This window comes from Hoplias malabaricus, chromosome 2 (genome assembly GCF_029633855.1).
Source record: "Hoplias malabaricus isolate fHopMal1 chromosome 2, fHopMal1.hap1, whole genome shotgun sequence".
In the NCBI taxonomy this organism is placed as follows: domain Eukaryota; kingdom Metazoa; phylum Chordata; class Actinopteri; order Characiformes; family Erythrinidae; genus Hoplias; species Hoplias malabaricus.
In genome coordinates this window covers 55,889,903-55,910,518 of record NC_089801.1, presented here as the reverse complement: position 1 = coordinate 55,910,518, position 20,616 = coordinate 55,889,903, and positions in this window count along the sequence as shown.

Below are 20,616 nucleotides of genomic sequence, written 5' to 3'. Positions count from 1 at the left end.
TTTAAAATGGAATACTTACCACACCAACAGGCACTGGAGCACTGCAATCTAGAAAAGAGCAAGAAAAAGGTACAGTATTCAGAGGATGGGATGAGGGACACTGAAAAAAGCATTGAATTGTTTTAGGAATTTGAAATAATGGCATACTTAAAGGCAAACTCTGGCTCAGGATTTCTCTGCTTGATCTGAGTTCCTCCTCAAGGTTGACTGGAAGGACCGCCAGACTCGTATCCATGCCCATCAAACTGTTAATCAGAAAACATTCATTTTCATCTTCCTTGTACCCCTAATCTATGAGAGAATATGTGGTCCAAAAACAGTGGAAGTCAAAGCCAATGAATAGTAAATCACTCACATTGCCTTATAGGAGTCACAGCTGAGGTTGTTGGGGATCACAAACAGCAATGAGGGCTGGAAACTGGCCAGTACCACAAAGAGATTCTCTTGGAACCACAGCTCATAGTCACTCGGCTGGAAGAAGGGGAACTCTGGAGCAAGGGCCGTCAACGTCAAATTCAGGATTGTGGCGCTAACAGCTGCATTTTCAATGTAGAAAATGTGCTCCTAGGTAAGAAACAATAAAGGGTTTTAAAAACATTGTAGATATTTTAATGCATGACTGCCAGCATGGCAGTTTTTCAGTGCTGCCTTTTGTCATGTTTAATGGTCACAGACAACAGCTAACCTCTTTGGTGATGTTGACAAATGTCTCAAAGAACAAACTGAGCTGCTCCTTATTTGAAGATGACACTATCCCCAACATAGCTTCCTTCACCAGAGTCTCATTCTCCAGAGCACCACTGGATGGATCTAATATCAGCTCTGCTTTCTGTTCTGGAGAAAGTAAGCTCAGAACAGCAACCTGATGAGAATGAAGAAAAAATATTCTAAAGATTTTCATTGTGGAGAGTGAAGCTTTTTCTTTCAAACGACAGCTAATATTGATATTCAGAAATCTTGGACAGGATACTTATTTTTTTAAAGCATCTGAAACAAAGGTTTTGTGTTTTACCCCAGTTATATTCAATTCTTTGAGGTCAGAGTAGGATGCAGCTGTATAGAACAGACCCAAATAGACAGTCAGCCAGTCCGCATCATTGTGAATATCCATTCTGCAATCTGGTTGAACAAGGAACAAGACCATTGAAATCAATTACAACACATGGCACATAATAATGTCATAGCATGAGGCCACTGCATGTGAGAAACTGTACTTGTGAGGCATGCTGCAAAGACATGCATGGCAGCAGAATTGTGCAGTAATCACCTTACCTGGTGTATTTAGCTGTGCAGCAAAATCTTTCAAGAATTTCACTAAAACCTCAGTTAATTCATTCCTTCTGCTGTCAGTCATTTTAGGGAATGCAACACTTATTCCTGAAACACTGCAAGGAAAGAACATCGTCTTTAAGTTCAGATAGACATTTTGAAGTTAGACAACCTGCTTCTCATGGCTACATTCTTTTCATTTCTAATTTGTGTGGAACAAATAGAGGATGACTTTGCCCAATTTAGACTTCTGATACAAGAGACTTACATCACTTGGTAGTTGGTGCAGTTGACGCTGCTGATGGCTGTTAATAGCATCTCTGCAGTGAAACTGGGAAGGAGAGGGTTCAGCTTGATGTGGAACCAGTTCACCCAGTCAGAGTACTCAAAGTGTGCAAACTCAGGGCTGATGATGTTGAAGGTTTGATTCATCATCACATCTCTCACAGCAGGGAGGATATCTCCAACCTGCTCCGAAACAAGGCAACAGTTCAGAAGGCTACTTCAGAGGAGTGTGAAGCACCACATTAGATGCCACCATAATGCAAGGTTTGTTGTGTAAGAGATTTCAAACAGAGTAAGCTTGTCGGGTACCTTCTGCTGAGAGAGGACTGTGAGAAACTCTTCCACATTCTGGAAATCATCGCCTTTCTCTAGACGAAGGAACACTAGATTGATCTGACTTGTGTTGTTCAATGCTCCAGAGGTCAAAGTGAGTTCAGCTACCTGGCCAGGAGTCAGCAGGTCCAATATTTCAAACTGAAATATGACACAGAGAGTTAAATATTTGTGCCCATGGCCGACAGACAATGCCATACTTACAGCAGATTTATAGATGCTGCAGGCCTGGTGTTACTCACCCCAGAGAAGTCTGCATTTAGATGTAGAAGTTCATCCAAAGTGGCATAAGTGGAGAAGTTGCCAAAGTTCTTTGCTAGCCATTCACTGCTGCTAGGTGTGCTGGTAACACAACCGGGATCTAAAATAAAAGATAGGGAATGCAATCAGAACGTGACAAAGAGATGATGGTTCATGGCCATTAAGTGATTAGCAATCTACATGTTGTACAGGTAGGTGATTAGAGATGTTACAAGATGGAGGGCAATTCAAGTGTTCGAGCAGCATTTCTCCAAGTACCTGACAAGTCAGCTCTTGCCAGGAAAGGGTAGATGAAATAAGTAAAGATGGACCATTTTTGGTTCTCGTCCAGGAGTGCATCTTCCCTGCTAAGAGCCTCCACCCTAAGATGGATGAGAAAAGGTTAGACGTTATGATGGATTAAATGATAACACCCTAATAAATTTAAATGGAATGAAATCCCCAGCAATGTGCCTTGAAAGTCCAGTGTCTTTACTTACACAACTTGGTAGGTCTGACAGCTGAAGTTCTTGGAACTGAGACAAGAGAGGAAGTCTGCAGACACTGATGACAAAAATGGTCTGAGCCTCATTTGAAACCACTGGGTGATGAAAGCGGTATCCGTAAGCTGGGCAGCGCTAAAGTTTTGGACTGTCACTTCGCCGATGGCATCAAGAACATATGAGTCTGAGAGGCTTACATAATGGATCTGTAAAGAGCAGATGGATATTTCAGGGTATGTTTGAGAAGACATTTTGGGTTTTTATTCCTCTTACACCACAGCACAACATTCCCTACCGTGTTGGAGTAAATATCCAGGGCTTCATCCAGAGGTGCGGCAAACTTTTGGAAGAAAAGCTTCCAAATTGCCCTGCTGTAGTTCATGCTGCTGGACAGTTTGCATGACATCACGGTGGCCAAATCACTGGAGGAGAGCGCTGCAAACTTGAAACACAAGAAAGTGGGAGGAAAATTACAGAGACATGTTTATGTGGTCCTACGTCTGAGATGAACATGAGTAAAGGCTATTGCAGCTGCTTCAAAGAGGTCTTACTGATGAACAGGCATAGTCAGAGATGCTGAAGTTGCAGAGCTGTGCCGAGGTATTTCCGAGGGATATTTCACTCTGGAGTGGATCACTGCAGAGAACATAATTCCAACATATCACATATAAGAACTTTCAACAGTGTACATTTGGAATACTTTTCAAAGCATCATCTCTCACCTGCCCACACCCTGACAAACATCTGTTTCTGCAACAAGCAGAAAAAAAAAACAGTGATCAGAAGGTCAATATCAGCCTACTGGAAAGTGTTTTGACATCACTGCATCTTAAAAGTTAGAGATCTGGAGAAAGGAACTTTATGGTTGCTTACCATTGACCAATGTCTGTTTGCACTAAAAGAAAAAACAGAACATGCATGTCATCAGACACAAAGTATTGTCTTTACAGTCATATAATCAATCCCTTCTTTAAAATGGAATACTTACCACACCAACAGGCACTGGAGCACTGCAATCTAGAAAAGAGCAAGAAAAAGGTACAGTATTCAGAGGATGGGATGAGGGACACTGAAAAAAGCATTGAATTGTTTTAGGAATTTGAAATAATGGCATACTTAAAGGCAAACTCTGGCTCAGGATTTCTCTGCTTGATCTGAGTTCCTCCTCAAGGTTGACTGGAAGGACCGCCAGACTCGTATCCATGCCCATCAAACTGTTAATCAGAAAACATTCATTTTCATCTTCCTTGTACCCCTAATCTATGAGAGAATATGTGGTCCAAAAACAGTGGAAGTCAAAGCCAATGAATAGTAAATCACTCACATTGCCTTATAGGAGTCACAGCTGAGGTTGTTGGGGATCACAAACAGCAATGAGGGCTGGAAACTGGCCAGTACCACAAAGAGATTCTCTTGGAACCACAGCTCATAGTCACTCGGCTGGAAGAAGGGGAACTCTGGAGCAAGGGCCGTCAACGTCAAATTCAGGATTGTGGCGCTAACAGCTGCATTTTCAATGTAGAAAATGTGCTCCTAGGTAAGAAACAATAAAGGGTTTTAAAAACATTGTAGATATTTTAATGCATGACTGCCAGCATGGCAGTTTTTCAGTGCTGCCTTTTGTCATGTTTAATGGTCACAGACAACAGCTAACCTCTTTGGTGATGTTGACAAATGTCTCAAAGAACAAACTGAGCTGCTCCTTATTTGAAGATGACACTATCCCCAACATAGCTTCCTTCACCAGAGTCTCATTCTCCAGAGCACCACTGGATGGATCTAATATCAGCTCTGCTTTCTGTTCTGGAGAAAGTAAGCTCAGAACAGCAACCTGATGAGAATGAAGAAAAAATATTCTAAAGATTTTCATTGTGGAGAGTGAAGCTTTTTCTTTCAAACGACAGCTAATATTGATATTCAGAAATCTTGGACAGGATACTTATTTTTTTAAAGCATCTGAAACAAAGGTTTTGTGTTTTACCCCAGTTATATTCAATTCTTTGAGGTCAGAGTAGGATGCAGCTGTATAGAACAGACCCAAATAGACAGTCAGCCAGTCCGCATCATTGTGAATATCCATTCTGCAATCTGGTTGAACAAGGAACAAGACCATTGAAATCAATTACAACACATGGCACATAATAATGTCATAGCATGAGGCCACTGCATGTGAGAAACTGTACTTGTGAGGCATGCTGCAAAGACATGCATGGCAGCAGAATTGTGCAGTAATCACCTTACCTGGTGTATTTAGCTGTGCAGCAAAATCTTTCAAGAATTTCACTAAAACCTCAGTTAATTCATTCCTTCTGCTGTCAGTCATTTTAGGGAATGCAACACTTATTCCTGAAACACTGCAAGGAAAGAACATCGTCTTTAAGTTCAGATAGACATTTTGAAGTTAGACAACCTGCTTCTCATGGCTACATTCTTTTCATTTCTAATTTGTGTGGAACAAATAGAGGATGACTTTGCCCAATTTAGACTTCTGATACAAGAGACTTACATCACTTGGTAGTTGGTGCAGTTGACGCTGCTGATGGCTGTTAATAGCATCTCTGCAGTGAAACTGGGAAGGAGAGGGTTCAGCTTGATGTGGAACCAGTTCACCCAGTCAGAGTACTCAAAGTGTGCAAACTCAGGGCTGATGATGTTGAAGGTTTGATTCATCATCACATCTCTCACAGCAGGGAGGATATCTCCAACCTGCTCCGAAACAAGGCAACAGTTCAGAAGGCTACTTCAGAGGAGTGTGAAGCACCACATTAGATGCCACCATAATGCAAGGTTTGTTGTGTAAGAGATTTCAAACAGAGTAAGCTTGTCGGGTACCTTCTGCTGAGAGAGGACTGTGAGAAACTCTTCCACATTCTGGAAATCATCGCCTTTCTCTAGACGAAGGAACACTAGATTGATCTGACTTGTGTTGTTCAATGCTCCAGAGGTCAAAGTGAGTTCAGCTACCTGGCCAGGAGTCAGCAGGTCCAATATTTCAAACTGAAATATGACACAGAGAGTTAAATATTTGTGCCCATGGCCGACAGACAATGCCATACTTACAGCAGATTTATAGATGCTGCAGGCCTGGTGTTACTCACCCCAGAGAAGTCTGCATTTAGATGTAGAAGTTCATCCAAAGTGGCATAAGTGGAGAAGTTGCCAAAGTTCTTTGCTAGCCATTCACTGCTGCTAGGTGTGCTGGTAACACAACCGGGATCTAAAATAAAAGATAGGGAATGCAATCAGAACGTGACAAAGAGATGATGGTTCATGGCCATTAAGTGATTAGCAATCTACATGTTGTACAGGTAGGTGATTAGAGATGTTACAAGATGGAGGGCAATTCAAGTGTTCGAGCAGCATTTCTCCAAGTACCTGACAAGTCAGCTCTTGCCAGGAAAGGGTAGATGAAATAAGTAAAGATGGACCATTTTTGGTTCTTGTCCAGGAGTGCATCTTCCCTGCTAAGAGCCTCCACCCTAAGATGGATGAGAAAAGGTTAGACGTTATGATGGATTAAATGATAACACCCTAATAAATTTAAATGGAATGAAATCCCCAGCAATGTGCCTTGAAAGTCCAGTGTCTTTACTTACACAACTTGGTAGGTCTGACAGCTGAAGTTCTTGGAACTGAGACAAGAGAGGAAGTCTGCAGACACTGATGACAAAAATGGTCTGAGCCTCATTTGAAACCACTGGGTGATGAAAGCGGTATCCGTAAGCTGGGCAGCACTAAAGTTTTGGACTGTCACTTCGCCGATGGCATCAAGAACATATGAGTCTGAGAGGCTTACATAATGGATCTGTAAAGAGCAGATGGATATTTCAGGGTATGTTTGAGAAGACATTTTGGGTTTTTATTCCTCTTACACCACAGCACAACATTCCCTACCGTGTTGGAGTAAATATCCAGGGCTTCATCCAGAGGTGCGGCAAACTTTTGGAAGAAAAGCTTCCAAATTGCCCTGCTGTAGTTCATGCTGCTGGACAGTTTGCATGACATCACGGTGGCCAAATCACTGGAGGAGAGCGCTGCAAACTTGAAACACAAGAAAGTGGGAGGAAAATTACAGAGACATGTTTATGTGGTCCTACGTCTGAGATGAACATGAGTAAAGGCTATTGCAGCTGCTTCAAAGAGGTCTTACTGATGAACAGGCATAGTCAGAGATGCTGAAGTTGCAGAGCTGTGCCGAGGTATTTCCGAGGGATATTTCACTCTGGAGTGGATCACTGCAGAGAACATAATTCCAACATATCACATATAAGAACTTTCAACAGTGTACATTTGGAATACTTTTCAAAGCATCATCTCTCACCTGCCCACACCCTGACAAACATCTGTTTCTGCAACAAGCAGAAAAAAAAACAGTGATCAGAAGGTCAATATCAGCCTACTGGAAAGTGTTTTGACATCACTGCATCTTAAAAGTTAGAGATCTGGAGAAAGGAACTTTATGGTTGCTTACCATTGACCAATGTCTGTTTGCACTAAAAGAAAAAACAGAACATGCATGTCATCAGACACAAAGTATTGTCTTTACAGTCATATAATCAATCCCTTCTTTAAAATGGAATACTTACCACACCAACAGGCACTGGAGCACTGCAATCTAGAAAAGAGCAAGAAAAAGGTACAGTATTCAGAGGATGGGATGAGGGACACTGAAAAAAGCATTGAATTGTTTTAGGAATTTGAAATAATGGCATACTTAAAGGCAAACTCTGGCTCAGGATTTCTCTGCTTGATCTGAGTTCCTCCTCAAGGTTGACTGGAAGGACCGCCAGACTCGTATCCATGCCCATCAAACTGTTAATCAGAAAACATTCATTTTCATCTTCCTTGTACCCCTAATCTATGAGAGAATATGTGGTCCAAAAACAGTGGAAGTCAAAGCCAATGAATAGTAAATCACTCACATTGCCTTATAGGAGTCACAGCTGAGGTTGTTGGGGATCACAAACAGCAATGAGGGCTGGAAACTGGCCAGTACCACAAAGAGATTCTCTTGGAACCACAGCTCATAGTCACTCGGCTGGAAGAAGGGGAACTCTGGAGCAAGGGCCGTCAACGTCAAATTCAGGATTGTGGCGCTAACAGCTGCATTTTCAATGTAGAAAATGTGCTCCTAGGTAAGAAACAATAAAGGGTTTTAAAAACATTGTAGATATTTTAATGCATGACTGCCAGCATGGCAGTTTTCCAGTGCTGCCTTTTGTCATGTTTAATGGTCACAGACAACAGCTAACCTCTTTGGTGATGTTGACAAATGTCTCAAAGAACAAACTGAGCTGCTCCTTATTTGAAGATGACACTATCCCCAACATAGCTTCCTTCACCAGAGTCTCATTCTCCAGAGCACCACTGGATGGATCTAATATCAGCTCTGCTTTCTGTTCTGGAGAAAGTAAGCTCAGAACAGCAACCTGATGAGAATGAAGAAAAAATATTCTAAAGATTTTCATTGTGGAGAGTGAAGCTTTTTCTTTCAAACGACAGCTAATATTGATATTCAGAAATCTTGGACAGGATACTTATTTTTTTAAAGCATCTGAAACAAAGGTTTTGTGTTTTACCCCAGTTATATTCAATTCTTTGAGGTCAGAGTAGGATGCAGCTGTATAGAACAGACCCAAATAGACAGTCAGCCAGTCCGCATCATTGTGAATATCCATTCTGCAATCTGGTTGAACAAGGAACAAGACCATTGAAATCAATTACAACACATGGCACATAATAATGTCATAGCATGAGGCCACTGCATGTGAGAAACTGTACTTGTGAGGCATGCTGCAAAGACATGCATGGCAGCAGAATTGTGCAGTAAGTCACCTTACCTGGTGTATTTAGCTGTGCAGCAAAACCTTTCAAGAATTTCACTAAAACCTCAGTTAATTCATTCCTTCTGCTGTCAGTCATTTTAGGGAATGCAACACTTATTCCTGAAACACTGCAAGGAAAGAACATCGTCTTTAAGTTCAGATAGACATTTTGAGGTTAGACAACATGCTTCTCATGGCTACATTCTTTTCATTTCTAATTTGTGTGGAACAAATAGAGGATGACTTTGCCCAATTTAGACTTCTGATACAAGAGACTTACATCACTTGGTAGTTGGTGCAGTTGACGCTGCTGATGGCTGTTACTAGCATCTCTGCAGTGAAACTGGGAAGGAGAGGGTTCAGCTTGATGTGGAACCAGTTCACCCAGTCAGAGTACTCAAAGTGTGCAAACTCAGGGCTGATGATGTTGAAGGTTTGATTCATCATCACATCTCTCACAGCAGGGAGGATATCTCCAACCTGCTCCAAAACAAGGCAACAGTTCAGAAGGCTACTTCAGAGGAGTGTGAAGCACCACATTAGATGCCACCATAATGCAAGGTTTGTTGTGTAAGAGATTTCAAACAGAGTAAGCTTGTCGGGTACCTTCTGCTGAGAGAGGACTGTGAGAAACTCTTCCACATTCTGGAAATCATCGCCTTTCTCTAGACGAAGGAACACTAGATTGATCTGACTTGTGTTGTTCAATGCTCCAGAGGTCAGAGTGAGTTCAGCTACCTGGTCAGGAGTCAGCAGGTCCAATATTTCAAACTGAAATATGACACAGAGAGTTAAATATTTGTGCCCATGGCCGACAGACAATGCCATACTCACAGCAGATTTATAGATGCTGCAGGCCTGGTGTTACTCACCCCAGAGAAGTCTGCATTTAGACGTAGAAGTTCATCCAAAGTGGCATAAGTGGAGAAGTTGCCAAAGTTCTTTGCTAGCCATTCACTGCTGCTAGGTGTGCTGGTAACACAACCGGGATCTAAAATAAAAGATAGGGAATGCAATCAGAACGTGACAAAGAGATGATGGTTCATGGCCATTAAGTGATTAGCAATCTACATGTTGTACAGGTAGGTGATTAGAGATGTTACAAGATGGAGGGCAATTCAAGTGTCCGAGCAGCATTTCTCCAAGTACCTGACAAGTCAGCTCTTGCCAGGAAAGGGTAGATGAAATAAGTAAAGATGGACCATTTTTGGTTCTCGTCCAGGAGTGCATCTTCCCTGCTAAGAGCCTCCACCCTAAGATGGATGAGAAAAGGTTAGACGTTATGATGGATTAAATGATAACACCCTAATAAATTTAAATGGAATGAAATCCCCAGCAATGTGCCTTGAAAGTCCAGTGTCTTTACTTACACAACTTGGTAGGTCTGACAGCTGAAGTTCTTGGAACTGAGACAAGAGAGGAAGTCTGCAGACACTGATGACAAAAATGGTCTGAGCCTGATTTGAAACCACTGGGTGATGAAAGCGGTATCCGTAAGCTGGGCAGCGCTAAAGTTTTGGACTGTCACTTCGCCGATGGCATCAAGAACATATGAGTCTGAGAGGCTTACATAATGGATCTGTAAAGAGCAGATGGATATTTCAGGGTATGTTTGAGAAGACATTTTGGGTTTTTATTCCTCTTACACCACAGCACAACATTCCCTACCGTGTTGGAGTAAATATCCAGGGCTTCATCCAGAGGTGCGGCAAACTTTTGGAAGAAAAGCTTCCAAATTGCCCTGCTGTAGTTCATGCTGCTGGACAGTTTGCATGACATCACGGTGGCCAAATCACTGGAGGAGAGCGCTGCAAACTTGAAACACAAGAAAGTGGGAGGAAAATTACAGAGACATGTTTATGTGGTCCTACGTCTGAGATGAACATGAGTAAAGGCTATTGCAGCTGCTTCAAAGAGGTCTTACTGATGAACAGGCATAGTCAGAGATGCTGAAGTTGCAGAGCTGTGCCGAGGTATTTCCGAGGGATATTTCACTCTGGAGTGGATCACTGCAGAGAACATAATTCCAACATATCACATATAAGAACTTTCAACAGTGTACATTTGGAATACTTTTCAAAGCATCATCTCTCACCTGCCCACACCCTGACAAACATCTGTTTCTGCAACAAGCAGAAAAAAAAAACAGTGATCAGAAGGTCAATATCAGCCTACTGGAAAGTGTTTTGACATCACTGCATCTTAAAAGTTAGAGATCTGGAGAAAGGAACTTTATGGTTGCTTACCATTGACCAATGTCTGTTTGCACTAAAAGAAAAAACAGAACATGCATGTCATCAGACACAAAGTATTGTCTTTACAGTCATATAATCAATCCCTTCTTTAAAATGGAATACTTACCACACCAACAGGCACTGGAGCACTGCAATCTAGAAAAGAGCAAGAAAAAGGTACAGTATTCAGAGGATGGGATGAGGGACACTGAAAAAAGCATTGAATTGTTTTAGGAATTTGAAATAATGGCATACTTAAAGGCAAACTCTGGCTCAGGATTTCTCTGCTTGATCTGAGTTCCTCCTCAAGGTTGACTGGAAGGACCGCCAGACTCGTATCCATGCCCATCAAACTGTTAATCAGAAAACATTCATTTTCATCTTCCTTGTACCCCTAATCTATGAGAGAATATGTGGTCCAAAAACAGTGGAAGTCAAAGCCAATGAATAGTAAATCACTCACATTGCCTTATAGGAGTCACAGCTGAGGTTGTTGGGGATCACAAACAGCAATGAGGGCTGGAAACTGGCCAGTACCACAAAGAGATTCTCTTGGAACCACAGCTCATAGTCACTCGGCTGGAAGAAGGGGAACTCTGGAGCAAGGGCCGTCAACGTCAAATTCAGGATTGTGGCGCTAACAGCTGCATTTTCAATGTAGAAAATGTGCTCCTAGGTAAGAAACAATAAAGGGTTTTAAAAACATTGTAGATATTTTAATGCATGACTGCCAGCATGGCAGTTTTCCAGTGCTGCCTTTTGTCATGTTTAATGGTCACAGACAACAGCTAACCTCTTTGGTGATGTTGACAAATGTCTCAAAGAACAAACTGAGCTGCTCCTTATTTGAAGATGACACTATCCCCAACATAGCTTCCTTCACCAGAGTCTCATTCTCCAGAGCACCACTGGATGGATCTAATATCAGCTCTGCTTTCTGTTCTGGAGAAAGTAAGCTCAGAACAGCAACCTGATGAGAATGAAGAAAAAATATTCTAAAGATTTTCATTGTGGAGAGTGAAGCTTTTTCTTTCAAACGACAGCTAATATTGATATTCAGAAATCTTGGACAGGATACTTATTTTTTTAAAGCATCTGAAACAAAGGTTTTGTGTTTTACCCCAGTTATATTCAATTCTTTGAGGTCAGAGTAGGATGCAGCTGTATAGAACAGACCCAAATAGACAGTCAGCCAGTCCGCATCATTGTGAATATCCATTCTGCAATCTGGTTGAACAAGGAACAAGACCATTGAAATCAATTACAACACATGGCACATAATAATGTCATAGCATGAGGCCACTGCATGTGAGAAACTGTACTTGTGAGGCATGCTGCAAAGACATGCATGGCAGCAGAATTGTGCAGTAAGTCACCTTACCTGGTGTATTTAGCTGTGCAGCAAAACCTTTCAAGAATTTCACTAAAACCTCAGTTAATTCATTCCTTCTGCTGTCAGTCATTTTAGGGAATGCAACACTTATTCCTGAAACACTGCAAGGAAAGAACATCGTCTTTAAGTTCAGATAGACATTTTGAGGTTAGACAACATGCTTCTCATGGCTACATTCTTTTCATTTCTAATTTGTGTGGAACAAATAGAGGATGACTTTGCCCAATTTAGACTTCTGATACAAGAGACTTACATCACTTGGTAGTTGGTGCAGTTGACGCTGCTGATGGCTGTTACTAGCATCTCTGCAGTGAAACTGGGAAGGAGAGGGTTCAGCTTGATGTGGAACCAGTTCACCCAGTCAGAGTACTCAAAGTGTGCAAACTCAGGGCTGATGATGTTGAAGGTTTGATTCATCATCACATCTCTCACAGCAGGGAGGATATCTCCAACCTGCTCCAAAACAAGGCAACAGTTCAGAAGGCTACTTCAGAGGAGTGTGAAGCACCACATTAGATGCCACCATAATGCAAGGTTTGTTGTGTAAGAGATTTCAAACAGAGTAAGCTTGTCGGGTACCTTCTGCTGAGAGAGGACTGTGAGAAACTCTTCCACATTCTGGAAATCATCGCCTTTCTCTAGACGAAGGAACACTAGATTGATCTGACTTGTGTTGTTCAATGCTCCAGAGGTCAGAGTGAGTTCAGCTACCTGGCCAGGAGTCAGCAGGTCCAATATTTCAAACTGAAATATGACACAGAGAGTTAAATATTTGTGCCCATGGCCGACAGACAATGCCATACTCACAGCAGATTTATAGATGCTGCAGGCCTGGTGTTACTCACCCCAGAGAAGTCTGCATTTAGACGTAGAAGTTCATCCAAAGTGGCATAAGTGGAGAAGTTGCCAAAGTTCTTTGCTAGCCATTCACTGCTGCTAGGTGTGCTGGTAACACAACCGGGATCTAAAATAAAAGATAGGGAATGCAATCAGAACGTGACAAAGAGATGATGGTTCATGGCCATTAAGTGATTAGCAATCTACATGTTGTACAGGTAGGTGATTAGAGATGTTACAAGATGGAGGGCAATTCAAGTGTTCGAGCAGCATTTCTCCAAGTACCTGACAAGTCAGCTCTTGCCAGGAAAGGGTAGATGAAATAAGTAAAAATGAACCATTTTTGGTTCTCGTCCAGGAGTGCATCTTCCCTGCTAAGAGCCTCCACCCTAAGATGGATGAGAAAAGGTTAGACGTTATGATGGATTAAATGATAACACCCTAATAAATTTAAATGGAATGAAATCCCCAGCAATGTGCCTTGAAAGTCCAGTGTCTTTACTTACACAACTTGGTAGGTCTGACAGCTGAAGTTCTTGGAACTGAGACAAGAGAGGAAGTCTGCAGACACTGATGACAAAAATGGTCTGAGCCTCATTTGAAACCACTGGGTGATGAAAGCGGTATCCGTAAGCTGGGCAGCGCCAAAGTTTTGGACTGTCACTTCGCCGATGGCATCAAGAACATATGAGTCTGAGACGCTTATATAATGGATCTGTAAAGAGCAGATGGATATTTCAGGGTATGTTTGAGAAGACATTTTGGGTTTTTATTCCTCTTACACCACAACACAACATTCCCTACCGTGTTGGAGTAAATATCCAGGGCTTCATCCAGAGGTGCGGCAAACTTTTGGAAGAAAAGCTTCCAAATTGCCCTGCTGTAGTTCATGCTGCTGGACAGTTTGCATGACATCACGGTGGCCAAATCACTGGAGGAAAGCACTGCAAACTTGAAACACAAGAAAGTGGGAGGAAAATTACAGACACATGTTTATGTGGTCCTATGTCTGAGATGAACATGAGTAAAGGCTATTGCAGCTGCTTCAAAGAGGTCTTACTGATGAACAGGCATAGTCAGAGATGCTGAAGTTGCAGAGCTGTGCCGAGGTATTTCCGAGGGATATTTCACTCTGGAGTGGATCACTGCAGAGAACATAATTCCAACATATCACATATAAGAACTTTCAACAGTGTACATTTGGAATACTTTTCAAAGCATCATCTCTCACCTGCCCACACCCTGACAAACATCTGTTTCTGCAACAAGCAGAAAAAAAAAACAGTGATCAGAAGGTCAATATCAGCCTACTGGAAAGTGTTTTGACATCACTGCATCTTAAAAGTTAGAGATCTGGAGAAAGGAACTTTATGGTTGCTTACCATTGACCAATGTCTGTTTGCACTAAAAGAAAAAACAGAACATGCATGTCATCAGACACAAAGTATTGTCTTTACAGTCATATAATCAATCCCTTCTTTAAAATGGAATACTTACCACACCAACAGGCACTGGAGCACTGCAATCTAGAAAAGAGCAAGAAAAAGGTACAGTATTCAGAGGATGGGATGAGGGACACTGAAAAAAGCATTGAATTGTTTTAGGAATTAGAAATAATGTCATACTTAAAGGCAAACTCTGGCTCAGGATTTCTCTGCTTGATCTGAGTTCCTCCTCAAGGTTGACTGGAAGGACCGCCAGACTCGTATCCATGCCCATCAAACTGTTAATCAGAAAACATTCATTTTCATCTTCCTTGTACCCCTAATCTATGAGAGAATATGTGGTCCAAAAACAGTGGAAGTCAAAGCCAATGAATAGTAAATCACTCACATTGCCTTATAGGAGTCACAGCTGAGGTTGTTGGGGATCACAAACAGCAATGAGGGCTGGAAACTGGCCAGTACCACAAAGAGATTCTCTTGGAACCACAGCTCATAGTCACTCGGCTGGAAGAAGGGGAACTCTGGAGCAAGGGCCGTCAACGTCAAATTCAGGATTGTGGCGCTAACAGCTGCATTTTCAATGTAGAAAATGTGCTCCTAGGTAAGAAACAATAAAGGGTTTTAAAAACATTGTAGATATTTTAATGCATGACTGCCAGCATGGCAGTTTTTCAGTGCTGCCTGTTGTCATGTTTAATGGTCACAGACAACAGCTAACCTCTTTGGTGATGTTGACAAATGTCTCAAAGAACAAACTGAGCTGCTCCTTATTTGAAGATGACACTATCCCCAACATAGCTTCCTTCACCAGAGTCTCATTCTCCAGAGCACCACTGGATGGATCTAATATCAGCTCTGCTTTCTGTTCTGGAGAAAGTAAGCTCAGAACAGCAACCTGATGAGAATGAAGAAAAAATATTCTAAAGATTTTCATTGTGGAGAGTGAAGCTTTTTCTTTCAAACGACAGCTAATATTGATATTCAGAAATCTTGGACAGGATACTTATTTTTTTAAAGCATCTGAAACAAAGGTTTTGTGTTTTACCCCAGTTATATTCAATTCTTTGAGGTCAGAGTAGGATGCAGCTGTATAGAACAGACCCAAATAGACAGTCAGCCAGTCCGCATCATTGTGAATATCCATTCTGCAATCTGGTTGAACAAGGAACAAGACCATTGAAATCAATTACAACACATGGCACATAATAATGTCATAGCATGAGGCCACTGCATGTGAGAAACTGTACTTGTGAGGCATGCTGCAAAGACATGCATGGCAGCAGAATTGTGCAGTAAGTCACCTTACCTGGTGTATTTAGCTGTGCAGCAAAACCTTTCAAGAATTTCACTAAAACCTCAGTTAATTCATTCCTTCTGCTGTCAGTCATTTTAGGGAATGCAACACTTATTCCTGAAACACTGCAAGGAAAGAACATCGTCTTTAAGTTCAGATAGACATTTTGAGGTTAGACAACATGCTTCTCATGGCTACATTCTTTTTATTTCTAATTTGTGTGGAACAAATAGAGGATGACTTTGCCCAATTTAGACTTCTGATACAAGAGACTTACATCACTTGGTAGTTGGTGCAGTTGACGCTGCTGATGGCTGTTACTAGCATCTCTGCAGTGAAACTGGGAAGGAGAGGGTTCAGCTTGATGTGGAACCAGTTCACCCAGTCAGAGTACTCAAAGTGTGCAAACTCAGGGCTGATGATGTTGAAGGTTTGATTCATCATCACATCTCTCACAGCAGGGAGGATATCTCCAACCTGCTCCAAAACAAGGCAACAGTTCAGAAGGCTACTTCAGAGGAGTGTGAAGCACCACATTAGATGCCACCATAATGCAAGGTTTGTTGTGTAAGAGATTTCAAACAGAGTAAGCTTGTCGGGTACCTTCTGCTGAGAGAGGACTGTGAGAAACTCTTCCACATTCTGGAAATCATCGCCTTTCTCTAGACGAAGGAACACTAGATTGATCTGACTTGTGTTGTTCAATGCTCCAGAGGTCAGAGTGAGTTCAGCTACCTGGCCAGGAGTCAGCAGGTCCAATATTTCAAACTGAAATATGACACAGAGAGTTAAATATTTGTGCCCATGGCCGACAGACAATGCCATACTTACAGCAGATTTATAGATGCTGCAGGCCTGGTGTTACTCACCCCAGAGAAGTCTGCATTTAGATGTAGAAGTTCATCCAAAGTGGCATAAGTGGAGAAGTTGCCAAAGTTCTTTGCTAGCCATTCACTGCTGCTAGGTGTGCTGGTAACACAACCGGGATCTAAAATAAAAGATAGGGAATGCAATCAGAACGTGACAAAGAGATGGTGGTTCATGGCCATTAAGTGATTAGCAATCTACATGTTGTACAGGTAGGTGATTAGAGATGTTACAAGATGGAGGGCAATTCAGTGTTCGAGCAGTATTTCTCCAAGTACCTGACAAGTCAGCTCTTGCCAGGAAAGGGTAGATGAAATAAGTAAAGATGGACCATTTTTGGTTCTCGTCCAGGAGTGCATCTTCCCTGCTAAGGGCCTCCACCCTAAGATGGATGAGAAAAGGTTAGACGTTATGATGGATTAAATGATAACACCCTAATAAATTTAAATGGAATGAAATCCCCAGCAATGTGCCTTGAAAGTCCAGTGTCTTTACTTACACAACTTGGTAGGTCTGACAGCTGAAGTTCTTGGAACTGAGACAAGAGAGGAAGTCTGCAGACACTGATGACAAAAATGGTCTGAGCCTCATTTGAAACCACTGGGTGATGAAAGCGGTATCCGTAAGCTGGGCAGCGCTAAAGTTTTGGACTGTCACTTCGCCGATGGCATCAAGAACATATGAGTCTGAGAGGCTTACATAATGGATCTGTAAAGAGCAGATGGATATTTCAGGGTATTTTTGAGAAGACATTTTGGGTTTTTATTCCTCTTACACCACAGCACAACATTCCCTACCGTGTTGGAGTAAATATCCAGGGCTTCATCCAGAGGTGCGGCAAACTTTTGGAAGAAAAGCTTCCAAATTGCCCTGCTGTAGTTCATGCTGCTGGACAGTTTGCATGACATCACGGTGGCCAAATCACTGGAGGAAAGCACTGCAAACTTGAAACACAAGAAAGTGGGAGGAAAATTACAGAGACATGTTTATGTGGTCCTATGTCTGAGATGAACATGAGTAAAGGCTATTGCAGCTGCTTCAAAGAGGTCTTACTGATGAACAGGCATAGTCAGAGATGCTGAAGTTGCAGAGCTGTGCCGAGGTATTTCCGAGGGATATTTCACTCTGGAGTGGATCACTGCAGAGAACATAATTCCAACATATCACATATAAGAACTTTCAACAGTGTACATTTGGAATAATTTTCAAAGCATCATCTCTCACCTGCCCACACCCTGACAAACATCTGTTTCTGCAACAAGCAGAAAAAAAAAAACAGTGATCAGAAGGTCAATATCAGCCTACTGGAAAGAGTTTTGACATCACTGCATCTTAAAAGTTAGAGATCTGGAGAAAGGAACTTTATGGTTGCTTACCATTGACCAATGTCTGTTTGCACTAAAAGAAAAAACAGAACATGCATGTCATCAGACACAAAGTATTGTCTTTACAGTCATATAATCAATCCCTTCTTTAAAATGGAATACTTACCACACCAACAGGCACTGGAGCACTGCAATCTAGAAAAGAGCAAGAAAAAGGTACAGTATTCAGAGGATGGGATGAGGGACACTGAAAAAAGCATTGAATTGTTTTAGGAATTTGAAATAATGGCATACTTAAAGGCAAACTCTGGCTCAGGATTTCTCTGCTTGATCTGAGTTCCTCCTCAAGGTTGACTGGAAAGACCGCCAGACTCGTATCCATGCCCATCAAACTGTTAATCAGAAAACATTCATTTTCATCTTCCTTGTACCCCTAATCTATGAGAGAATATGTGGTCCAAAAACAGTGGAAGTCAAAGCCAATGAATAGTAAATCACTCACATTGCCTTATAGGAGTCACAGCTGAGGTTGTTGGGTATCACAAACAGCAATGAGGGCTGGAAACTGGCCAGTACCACAAAGAGATTCTCTTGGAACCACAGCTCATAGTCACTCGGCTGGAAGAAGGGGAACTCTGGAGCAAGGGCCGTCAACGTCAAATTCAGGATTGTGGCGCTAACAGCTGCATTTTCAATGTAGAAAATGTGCTCCTAGGTAAGAAACAATAAAGGGTTTTAAAAACATTGTAGATATTTTAATGCATGACTGCCAGCATGGCAGATTTTCAGTGCTGCCTTTTGTCATGTTTAATGGTCACAGACAACAGCTAACCTCTTTGGTGATGTTGACAAATGTCTCAAAGAACAAACTGAGCTGCTCCTTATTTGAAGATGACACTATCCCCAACATAGCTTCCTTCACCAGAGTCTCATTCTCCAGAGCACCACTGGATGGATCTAATATCAGCTCTGCTTTCTGTTCTGGAGAAAGTAAGCTCAGAACAGCAACCTGATGAGAATGAAGAAAAAATATTCTAAAGATTTTCATTGTGGAGAGTGAAGCTTTTTCTTTCAAACGACAGCTAATATTGATATTCAGAAATCTTGGACAGGATACTTATTTCTTAAAAGCATCTGAAACAAAGGTTTTGTGTTTTACCCCAGTTATATTCAATTCTTTGAGGTCAGAGTAGGAAGCAGCTGTATAGAACAGACCCAAATAGACAGTCAGCCAGTCCGCATCATTGTGAATATCCATTCTGCATTCTGGTTGAACAAGGAACAAGACCATTGAAATCAATTACAACACATGGCACATAATAATGTCATAGCATGAGGCCACTGCATGTGAGAAACTGTACTTGTGAGGCATGCTGCAAAGACATGCATGGCAGCAGAATTGTGCAGTAAGTAACCTTACCTGGTGTATTTAGCTGTGCAGCAAAATCTTTCAAGAATGTCACTAAAACCTCAGTTAATTCATTCCTTCTGCTGTCAGTCATTTTAGGGAATGCAACACTTATTCCTGACACACTGCAAGGAAAGAACATCGTCTTTAAGTTCAGATAGACAATTTGAGGTTAGACAACCTGCTTCTCATGGCTACATTCTTTTCATTTCTAATTTGTGTGGAACAAATAGAGGATGACTTTGCCCAATTTAGACTTCTGATACAAGAGACTTACATCACTTGGTAGTTGGTGCAGTTGACGCTGCTGATGGCTGTTACTAGCATCTCTGCAGTGAAACTGGGAAGGAGAGGGTTCAGCTTGATGTGGAACCAGTTCACCCAGTCAGAGTACTCAAAATGTGCAAACTCAGGGCTGATGATGTTGAAGGTTTGATTCATCATCACATCTCTCACAGCAGGGAGGATATCTCCAACCTGCTCCGAAACAAGGCAACAGTTCAGAAGGCTACTTCAGAGGAGTGTGAAGCACCACATTAGATGCCACCATAATGCAAGGTTTGTTGTGTAAGAGATTTCAAAGAGAGTAAGCTTGTCGGGTACCTTCTGCTGAGAGAGGACTGTGAGAAACTCTTCCACATTCTGGAAATCATCGCCTTTCTCTAGACGAAGGAACACTAGATTGATCTGACTTGTGTTGTTCAATGCTCCAGAGGTCAGAGTGAGTTCAGCTACCTGGCCAGGAGTCAGCAGGTCCAATATTTCAAACTGAAATATGACACAGAGAGTTAAATATTTGTGCCCATGGCCGACAGACAATGCCATACTCACAGCAGATTTATAGATGCTACAGGCCTGGTGTTACTCACCCCAGAGAAGTCTGCATTTAGACGTAGAAGTTCATCCAAAGTGGCATAAGTGGAGAAGTTGCCAAAGTTCTTTGCTAGCCATTCACTGCTGCTAGGTGTGCTGGTAACACAACCGGGATCTAAAATAAAAGATAGGGAATGCAATCAGAACGTGACAAAGAGATGATGGTTCATGGCCATTAAGTGATTAGCAATCTACATGTTGTACAGGTAGGTGATTAGAGATGTTACAAGATGGAGGGCAATTCAAGTGTTCGAGCAGCATTTCTCCAAGTACCTGACAAGTCAGCTCTTGCCAGGAAAGGGTAGATGAAATAAGTAAAGATGGACCATTTTTGGTTCTCGTCCAGGAGTGCATCTTCCCTGCTAAGAGCCTCCACCCTAAGATGGATGAGAAAAGGTTAGACGTTATGATGGATTAAATGATAACACCCTAATAAATTTAAATGGAATGAAATCCCCAGCAATGTGCCTTGAAAGTCCAGTGTC